The sequence below is a fragment of the Tenrec ecaudatus genome, chromosome 11 (genome assembly GCF_050624435.1).
Source record: "Tenrec ecaudatus isolate mTenEca1 chromosome 11, mTenEca1.hap1, whole genome shotgun sequence".
Lineage (NCBI taxonomy): Eukaryota > Metazoa > Chordata > Mammalia > Afrosoricida > Tenrecidae > Tenrec > Tenrec ecaudatus.
In genome coordinates, this window is record NC_134540.1 from 28,491,347 (window position 1) to 28,501,750 (window position 10,404).

Consider the following 10,404-nt stretch of genomic DNA (forward strand, 5'->3'; position numbering starts at 1 on the left):
CTGTACACTGGTGCATATGAGGGTTGGAGGTACAGGGAATCCAGGGTGGATGATACCTTCAGGACCAAGGGTGTGAGGGACGATGCTGGGAGAGTGGAGGGTGAGTGGGTTGGAAAGGGGGAACTTATTACAAGGATCCACATGTGACCTCTTCCCTGGGAGAGGGACAGCAGAGAAGGGGGGAAGGGAGACTCCGGATAGGGCAAGATATGACAAAATAACGATGTATAAATTACCAAGGGCATATGAGGGAGGGGGGAATGGGGAGGGAGGGGAAAAAAAAAAGAGGACCTGATGCAAGGGGCTTAAGTGGAGAGCAAATGCCTTGAGAATGATTGGGGCAGGGAATGTATGGATGTGCTTTATACAATTGATATGTATATCATGTATATATGTAGGGATTGTGGTAAGAGTTGTATGAGTCCCTAATAAAATGTAAAAGAAGAAAAGAGAAAAAAATGATTAGGGCAAAGACTGTACAGATGTGCTTTATACAATTGATGTATGTATATGTATGAACTGTGAAAAGAATTGTATGAGCCCCAATAAATTGTTAAAAAATAGATATAATAAATTACAATTAAATTTATTTTGAAAATAAACATAAAATAAAGGTAAGGACATGTTCATTACAGAAAACCACTAAACAGAGGTAGTCTTCAATGAGGGAAGATGTAAGTAACCAGGCAGTTAACCTCAGTGGCTTTGTGACCTTTATCAAATCATTTAACCTCCACAAGTCTAAATTTCTCATTTAAAAGATTTTAGTGCAATTATCCTGTTTATAATATCACTGTGAATGTGTATGTATACATTTAAATCCACTGAATTCAATATGAGGCAAAATACTCGTCAGCATCCAATACAGTGCTTTATATCTAATAAGTATTCATTAATAACTTGAAATTAATCTATGCATTTATAGATAATTTGGAGCTTGAAATGTGATTATATCAAGTCACTAGACAGTATAAATTCCAGATATTTGGTTAAATGGAAAATCTTTAAAAAGAAAAATTCAGTATGTTAAAATAACCATAAGTAGGTGCATATTTAAAGGTTGGAAGAGTGAACTTGTTTCATTCTATGCTTCAAAATTTCCTAAATATTGGATTGAATACATTAGATTTCCTTTTAAAAATTGAGTCATTTATGAAGTGAATAAAATAATCAATATTTTTAAAATCCTATAAGAATGGTCAGAAGGAAATTAGTGTAAAATTTCACTTCATATCAAAAAGAAGTTAAACATTTTTATCATAATATATTTTTCGCTTTGCTAATATAAAGTGCATCAAAAGTGCCACGATGGGAGTCGGACACTAAAAATTATCTAAGGGAGAAGCAATTCTTAGCATTGAACACTTACAATGAGTTGATTTTTCTTTCTGAAAATTAACCTCTCATGATAAACTCATGCGGCCTTATTCATTACTAGTCCCACTATCATATAGTTCTAGTGTATTCATTTTATATTCAGTTGGGTTCATGTAAGCCTGTGATAAGACTGGATATAAAATTAGCAGCAACAACAAAACAAAATAACTGTAACACTCTTTAATAATAAAAAAGAAGTCATTGCAAAGTAATTTTGAATGCATTTGGATAATTGTCCTTTTTTTTAAGCTTCTCGGTATCTTCATATGTAATTTCACCACTTGTCTGTCATTTGTAATGCTGCTAGAAAGTAAAGCTAAATTCAAAAGAGGATGTGAACTAGAAATACCATGGCTTATATCAGACGGATCTTGACTGAAAGCATAGAATTCTAGAGAGATGTTTATTCCCGCATTAGGAACCATGGCAAGGGACTCACCTGGTAGTTCATAACAAACTATAACTACGATTATGTTGCAGGGGTAAAAGGATCTAAATCAAAAATTTTAAAGACCCTATTATTGAGTGTTATCAAGGACAGAGACAAAGCCATTGGGTAAAAGAGACCATCAGGCCGAGGCCAAAATGATGTGCAAGGATTGGTGGTCACTGGGCTAATTAATAGAGGATAAAAATGGAGGCAATTGGAACAAAATCATGACTAGCATCAGATCAATTCATCACTGTCATGGAAAAGACAGCAGAAGTAAACTAAGTTTGGGATTGGTACGAAAGAGCAGATTAGAAAAGGCTGTACAATTTAATAAGGAACCTTCTCAGTATCTGTGTATGTGACGATGGAAGGAGTTTGGATAGGCATAATTCACGACTATGAAGCTGTCCATCACAACCTGCACTAAGGGGAAGGGGAGGCAAGTCCCTTGAGGGAAAGGGCTGATTGCTTGTTAATATTGACTGCCTTTGAGTTTCTTCCACATCCAGCCACCCTCCATGCAAGAGAACAAACCACCGTCCAACAGGTGCCGCCCCGGAAACGCTGTTGTGTTTGAGACCCTGATGCAGCCGTTTCAATTCATCTCTTGATGGCCTTTTTCTCTATCACTGACCCTCCACTTTGCCAAGCTTGGTGTCCTTTTCCAGGGACAGGTCCCTCCCGAAAAAGGTGTCCGAAGAACATGGGACAAAATCTGTCTATCTTTGCCTCTAAGGAACATTTTGGTATTCCTTCTTCCAAGATAGATTTGTTTGTTCTCTGGCAAACTATGACACTTCTCATATTCTTCAGCCGCACCAAAATTCAAATGTGTGGATTCGTCTTTAGTTTTCTCTCTTAAATGTTCAAATTTCACATTCATCAGAGGCTATGGAAAATAGCATGACCTCAGTCAGGCACACTTTAGTCCTCAAAGGGATATAATTGCTCTTCAATATTTTAAAGAAGTTTCGTGTAATCCATTTATTCCAGGCAATATTTAATCACTTAACTGCTGCTTCCCTGACCATTGAATGAGGATACAAAAGAAAGATAACATTTTTGAAAAAGTCAGTCTTTTCTGCTTTTATCACGAGGTTATCTATTGGTTCAGCGGTGAGGAGTTTGGCTTCCTGTACATTGAGTTGCAATCCATAGACGAATATAGTACTGGTTTTTTATCAGCAAGTGCTTCCGGTCTCTCTCACGTCCAGCAAGCATGGTTGGTTCATGTGCATATTACAGGTGACAATTCAGAGTCCCTCTCAGATAATTTGTTCAGCATACAGATCCACATATTTCCTGATTTTTAACATTACCCCATTCCCTTGTTCTGTTTGAGTGACTACCTTTCGGCCAATGTGCAATTTCCACATGAGCACAATTAAGTGTTCTGAAACTACCATTCTTCTCAATTTTATCCATAGTTCGTTGTGATCCATACAGTTGAATATCTTGCATAGTCAATAACATGCACATAAGCATCTTTCATTATCTGCTTTCAGCTAGGATCCATGTGGCATCAGCAATGATATCTCATGTGCAAAGTCCTGCTCTGAGTCCTGCTTGAATATCCTATAGCAATGCTGCAATCATGGTTAAATTTCCTTTAGAACAATTTTACTTGCCTATTAGTAGTAATATTCAATAAATTCCACATTCGGTCACTGCTCTTTGGAGGGGGCACAGATTTATATCCCTTCCAGTTCATAGGCCAGGTAGCTGTCATCCAAATTTCTTAGCATAGACCAATGAGTATTTCTAGTGCTTCATCAGCTTGTTGAAACATTTCAAGTGACATACCATCGACTTGCAGACCCTTGTCTTTTGCTAGTATCTTAAGAGCCGCATTGATTCTTCTTTCATTACCACTGATTCTTTACCATGTGCTACGTTTTTAGATGATGAAATGTCAACTAGTTGTTTTTGGTAAGTCACTCTGTGCATTATTCCCATGTTTTTGTGATGCTTCCTGAAATGTTCAATATTTTACCCAGAGATACTTTCAATGTTTTGCCTGCAAGCTTGAATATTTCCCTTCAGTTCTTTCTGATTATGCTGAGAATGTTCTTCCTCATTTGGTTAGCCTAACTCTAGGTATTAGCACATTTTATTACAGCGCCTCACTTTGACATCTAAAGTTCGCTTTGAAATTTTCTGTTCAATGATATTGCTTCATCTTACCTTGCATTTGTTTTAAATTGTCTACAAGCCAGAGAACATTTCAGTGTCTGCTGACATTCGCTTTGATCTATTTTTTTTCTTTCCTCTGCTTTTAGTAACTTTTTGCTTCCTTCACATATGATGCTCTCGATGTCCACCCACGGCTCCTCAGGCCTTCTGTCTTCAGTGTTCAATGAGCTACATTTATTCTTGAGGTGTTCTTACAATGATGGTGGAATATAGTCAACATCAAAATTACAAGATGGCAAATAAATCTGTTTTGGGAAAGGTTTGGCCAGAAGGGTGCTTAGAAGAAAGTATGATAAGACTTCATCTCGCATACATTGGATATGTTTTCAGGAGAGACCAATCCCTTGAAAAGATAGCATGTTTGGTAAAGTAGAGAGGCAGCATAAATGAGGAAGACCCTGTACAAGCTGAATTTGCTCAATGGTTGTAACAATGGGCTTGGACAAAAACAGTTGTGAAGATGGTACAGGACAGGGTGGTGTTTCCCTCTGCTGTGTGCTGGGCTGCTATGAGTCAGAAGAGACTCAACTTGAAGGCATCTACAACAGCATACTCAAGGTCATATTGTGGGTTCTCATAGCTCTGATTTAATGGTCTTAAATTACAACCTGCATTTAGATCATTGATGATCCATTAATAAGTCAGCCCATGGTCTCACGTTAGTTGATGGTATTGAGCTTCTCACACTAGTGCTGAAGGAAGAAGTTCAATATGTGCTGACTGGAGGAGACCTAATCTACTTTCAAACACACATGCCTCAGGGCAAAGCTTCTGCCACATCTGCAGCTTAATGGTCATAAAGAATTTAAATGGAGAATGAATTAATGTCAAGACTGAGAGTGGAGTTAGGGGATCTTAACCTTTCACAAATCAAATGGCATTGGAATTTAAACTCTAATACAATTATAAAGAAATACAATTCCAAAGCAATTAATTGTACTCATTGGTAGCTTGTACTCAGAAAAAGAGGCACACACAAGAAAAGAACAAGGAATTAAAATCAGTAAAAGGATATATCTGGGTTGTATTTTTTTATCATACTAATTCCATTCTTATGCTGAGCAACTAATCTGATGTGCTGGAGTCACGTAGAAGAAGGGAGCATGGAGACTTTAGGAAGACTTATTCATACCTTGGGATATGCTGATGGGACAACCTTGAATGCTGAAAGACAAGATGACTTACTTGTGTTTTCCCCCAACATGTGGGTTCAGGTCCTATTCTATTAGCCAATTGTAATAATGCAAACACATGTACAAGAAAAATAGAGAGAGCTTTTATGTTCTATAGATATTAGGGGCAGTACAGGTCTCCTGACAAAAAGACAAAATTCTTCTCAAACTGAGGCCCCTGGGTCTGTTAGACACTTAGACTTCGAGGATTCTGATCTCCTCCTCATTCCTCCTGACCATCCAACTAGCTTCTGTCTAAACGCACAGGTCCAGAATAGAAGGGCGGGTCACATAGAACCAAATCAAGACTCATAGAAAATGACATTGACCTATGGGTTTCATTCACTGATGACCATAAAGAACATACAGTTTTCAAACTGGATCACAGCTTAGCATAAAGAAAACAAAATCTTTACTTGGATCCACAATCAGTGCTCCAAGAAAGATCAGTCAAGGAGTCAAATGGCATATTTCACTGGGCAAATCTGTTTTCAAAAACCTCTCTATACTGTTAAAAAGCAGATATGTGACTTTGAGAACTAAGGTGAGTCTGATCCAAGCCATGGTCCCATTCAAAAATATACCATTCATAAAACGTCTTCATGCCATATGCTTTCAAAGGTCAGATAATGATACATCGCCACCACTCCCTGCCAGTCAGTGGCTTCCTACTCACAGTGACCACAGAAAGGCTGGAGTAGCCCTGTTCTGCATAGCTTTTGAGATGATAACTCGTTACTGCAAATCTTTAAGAGAACAGGCAGCCTCATTTTTTTCCCAACATAAGGTGTGTGTCGGGTTTGAATCACCAATCTTTTCGTTAGCAATTGAATGCTTAATCATTTGCATCACCAATGCTAATAGGCAATGAGTCAGAAAGGTCAAGTCAGTACTCTTGCCTTTTAAATATGGCGTTGGTGAACAATGCCAAACATCATGTGCACTAAGAGAAGAGAAAATAGGTAGATCCATGAAGAAGTGCTTCCAGAATGCTCCTTGGCTTAGAAGTAAAGATGGTGAGGCTTTCCTCATTTCTTTGGATTATGTTATCTGGATGGACAATCTCTGGAAGACATCATTCATGGGAAAGTGGAAAGTCAGTAAAAAACACCTCGGAATGTATTAATCCCATGGTTAAAACCATGACCTCAAATGAAACAATAATTGAGAAGATGGTGGTGTGCTCTGTTGTATAGTTTGGACATAGGATCATTATGAGTTGGGATGAACTCACTGGACATAAATAACAACAACAGATATAATTGACTAGATACATTTTTACATAAATATATTTTAATTCTTTAATTGTGTTCTAGATTTCCATAGAATCTCTCTTTATCACAAGTTGAAAGATTGCAGAACTTCTACTGTCTAATCATTCAGGATTTTGTTCACCGTGTGTGCTATTCTAGGTAGACTAGAGAAACAAATGCATAGAAACTCATATATATATATAAGAGGGAATTTTATATATAGGGTAATTGTACATTCAGAAAGCATCCTAACCCAGTCCAGTCCAATCCCATAAGTCCGACTAAGCCCATATGTCTGACACTGATCTACAAAGTCCTCCTCAGACCTACAAAACATACACAATGATGCTGAAGGCAGGAGGTTCACAGGCCAGTGGGTAGAAAGTCTTTGAATCCAGTGGCGGTGTAAGCATCTCAGTGCTGGCAGGGGTCTCCACGTGGATTCTCCGGCACCCAGGGCTACTTCAGGGTAAGTCAACATGGCTTCTCCTCAGGGATGTCTCACAGGAAGTGAGCCTTGCCAGCTGAGGCAGCCACCCACTTGTCCAACCATCAGAGAACAAGAGACCAGCGAACCAGAAAGGTTCACCGAGCCATTAACTCTCTGCCCTTCAATTAATCCCACATGTGTTTATCAGCCAGGTTGGCACAATGAACCTTAACTATCTCACAGTGGCACATTTAAATTAAGTCTCTATGTTGTTTAAATATTGTAAAGAAAAAATCTATTTGACTAAAATTTAAACTTCACTAACATTGTTCATCAAATCATTTCTTTAGTTTCCTTTGCATGTTATCTCATTCATTTGCTAGGTGATTCCATCTCTCTAGGAACAAAACCAAACTGTTTTGTGTTGAAGAACAATTTTCTTTAGAGTACAGTTATTATCCAAATGGTTATGATCTCATTTCCACAAAGGTAGAATCTACTATTGTATGTGCTCAAAATACTACCTTTTTAACGGTTCCCTATTTAACAAAAGCTCAGTAAAAAGTGTTTCATTCCATTTAATTTCTTTCAAATGAAGTTGAAAACTAGTAATATACTCATGTTAATTGAGAATGAAGCATTATGCTATTGGTAGCAAAATGAATGATTAGTCAAAATTCGCAGACTCCAGTGCTGGCTCCGATGGCCTCAGGCAAGTTTATTGTCCTCTGTAGAGCTATATAAGTGATGACTGTTTTGACCATTTAACTTGAAAATTTAGAAGCAAGAGTCCTTAAGTGTCTCCCTCATTTAAATTCTGAGCTCTCATTACTTGCAAAAGTATCCCATCTAAATCTGTAACTGCTCCATTTTCCAGAGGCAAAATCCATAAATGGAAGCAGCATAGAACGTTGCTGCCAACAATTAACTATTCCAAAGCTACCTCAACTCTCTCTTGTTGAAATATATTTTGGTCAGTCTTCTTAAGTTCAATGAGAGTCTGCAATGGAATAACCCACTGTCACTGAGTTGATTCCAACTCCAGTAATCCTAAACGGGGTTTGTAAGGCTGTAAATCTGTACAGTCAGCCTCATCTTTCTCCCATGGTGGCTTTGAAATGCTTCCCGGAGAGCACCCCCAGGGTGCTTTCAATAAGAAGGTTGATTTTTTTTCCCCTTTGGAGATGTATGCAGAGCCTGCAAGAAGTTGATTGAAGAGTAAGCATATAGAATGGGAAGCATCACAAAGCCAATTACTAGCACTCTATTCATGAACCAGTGAGGCACAGAGGACCACGATTTTACCCAGAATGCATAAGATTGCAGGAAGCAAAAATAAAAATAATTTTAAAAACCCCAACCTGTTCTTCAAAATTAGCTGATGAATGAAAATAGAGATGGGTTCTATAAGAATTCAATTTAAGATAGTGTTGGGGTGTTTATTTAAATAAAACACAAAAAAATTAAATATAAAGGATAATTACCAAATGGTGAGCCATAAGATAATTTACAGTATAATTTACCCCCCACACACACACACTAGCAGCTTGCTCCATGAATTTGGCTGTAAAAAGACTACTGTCAGTTTGTTGACTTTGGCGTCTTAAATTTTGCTATGATGCTGGAAGCTGTGTCACAGAATTGCAATAGTAACAGTCACTCAGTTGGACAGAGTTTACACCACAGTTTCTTGCTAAGTCAGATTAGAAAGAGAACCTAGGGATCAAATATTTACATAGATAATTTTATTTAAATATCACCAAAACCTACTAGATAACTATGCATTATCTTCTGTGACCCTGACAGAAGAGGAGCAACTCAGTTTGGAAAAATGTAATTGGGAAAGAGCTGACTTCTCAAAGTCAACTCCATCTAAATGAAGAGAATGGAGCAGGCTTTGGAAGCCCCATTAATAATGTGGCATGACTCCCAGGGAGACTATATAGTTGCCGACATATATTAATTCTAAGAACATGGAATGGACTACGTAGGACTCTCAGAAAATTGGAAGATATAAAAAATGAAATGGAACATATTAAGATCACTATTTTAGACTTTAATGAGTTAAAAAGAACTGGTATCAACCATTTTAAGTCAGAAAACTGTATGCTCCACTATTCTAAGAATGAGAAATTTTAGGAAAACATAAATATTGCCATCATCAAAAAGAACATCTTACAATCTGTCTTGAACTACAATACTGTCATAGGACACACCTCAAGGGAAACCAGATGCCAAGATATGTGAAGTTCCAACCAACTTCTGCAGTCAGAAATTAGTCCAACATTTAATCAATACACATAAAGAGTTATTGGGGATAGAAATGCAGAAGTTGGAAACAAAGAAAAATCCGCAGTTGGAAACTATGGCCTTGGGCATAAATACCACTTGAGATTCATGATCCAATCTTGCAAGACTACCAACTTATCCAATAAGAATACTCACAAAAATTTGATTTAGATGTCAACATAGGGCTACATTGGACACTGAACACTAATGTCCAAGGAAAGAATATTTGTGGATGACATAGACTACATCATACGCGAAGAAAGCAATGTGTCATTAAAGAGAAGATAGAGAAGAAACAAATTTGATGTCCCAGTAGCTTCTAAAACTTGCCTTTGAATGGAATACAACTAAAGCAACTCGAGAAAATATCAACGGAAAAAAATTAAACCAAAATTTTCAATGAGAAAACAACAAATTATTAAAATCAAATGTACAAACCTGGACTTGTAAAGCGAAAAGGAGCCCAGCGCCCACCGTTCTTCCTCTTGTTGGAGGGCCCCGAGGTGCCCTGCCAAATAGGTTCTCTACTCACTTGACCCAAAAGACCTCCCCCAAAATCATGCAAGCTGAGAAGGTCAAATCTTCGGGCAATTTTAAGAACAACCGTGAAACTGCACAGGCCATCAAGGGTGTGCATATCTGGAAAGTCAACCAAATATTGGAAAGACGTCACTTTGCAGGAGCAGTGTGTCCTTTGGGCATTGCACTGGTGGAGTTCGTAGGTGTACCCGAAAATAGTGCTGGATTTTTGTTGCACATGCTTAAAGATGCAGAGGGTAATGCTAAACGTAAGGATTTAGACATGGATTCTCTAGTCATTGAGCACATCCAGGTGACCAAAGCTCCAAAGAAGCACCGCCGGATTTACAGAGCTGGGGGTTGTATCATTCCATACATGAGCTGCCCCTGCCACATTGAAATGATCCGTATGAAACGGAGCAAGTTGTTCCTCAACTAGAGGAAGTGGGTGCACAGATGAAGAAGACATCCCAGAAGAAACCAAAGCATAAACCTATAGCTCATGAGTAACTCCACCTTAAAAGAAAAAAAAAAGAAAAGGGAAGTAGCGTGCTTCATATTTCTAAAACTAGAAGTACTGAAGAAAAGAGTTCAAACATTGAATTGTAATAGTGACAGATCCTAGTGGGAAAATACTGAACAATGGAGGAGATATGAGAAGAAGGAGGTGATGTGGGAGTTACTCTACCGCAAATCATTTCACAGTGTTGAGCTTATCAGAAGGCAGAATATGATCAC

General features: G+C 38.0%; 1 pseudogene; it reads left to right on the plus strand.

The window, feature by feature from the left end:
* Positions 1–5,106: 5,106 nt before the first annotated feature.
* LOC142461609 (large ribosomal subunit protein uL22-like) lies at positions 5,107–10,176 on the plus strand (annotated as a pseudogene).
* The last annotated feature ends 228 nt before the right edge of the window (positions 10,177–10,404 follow it).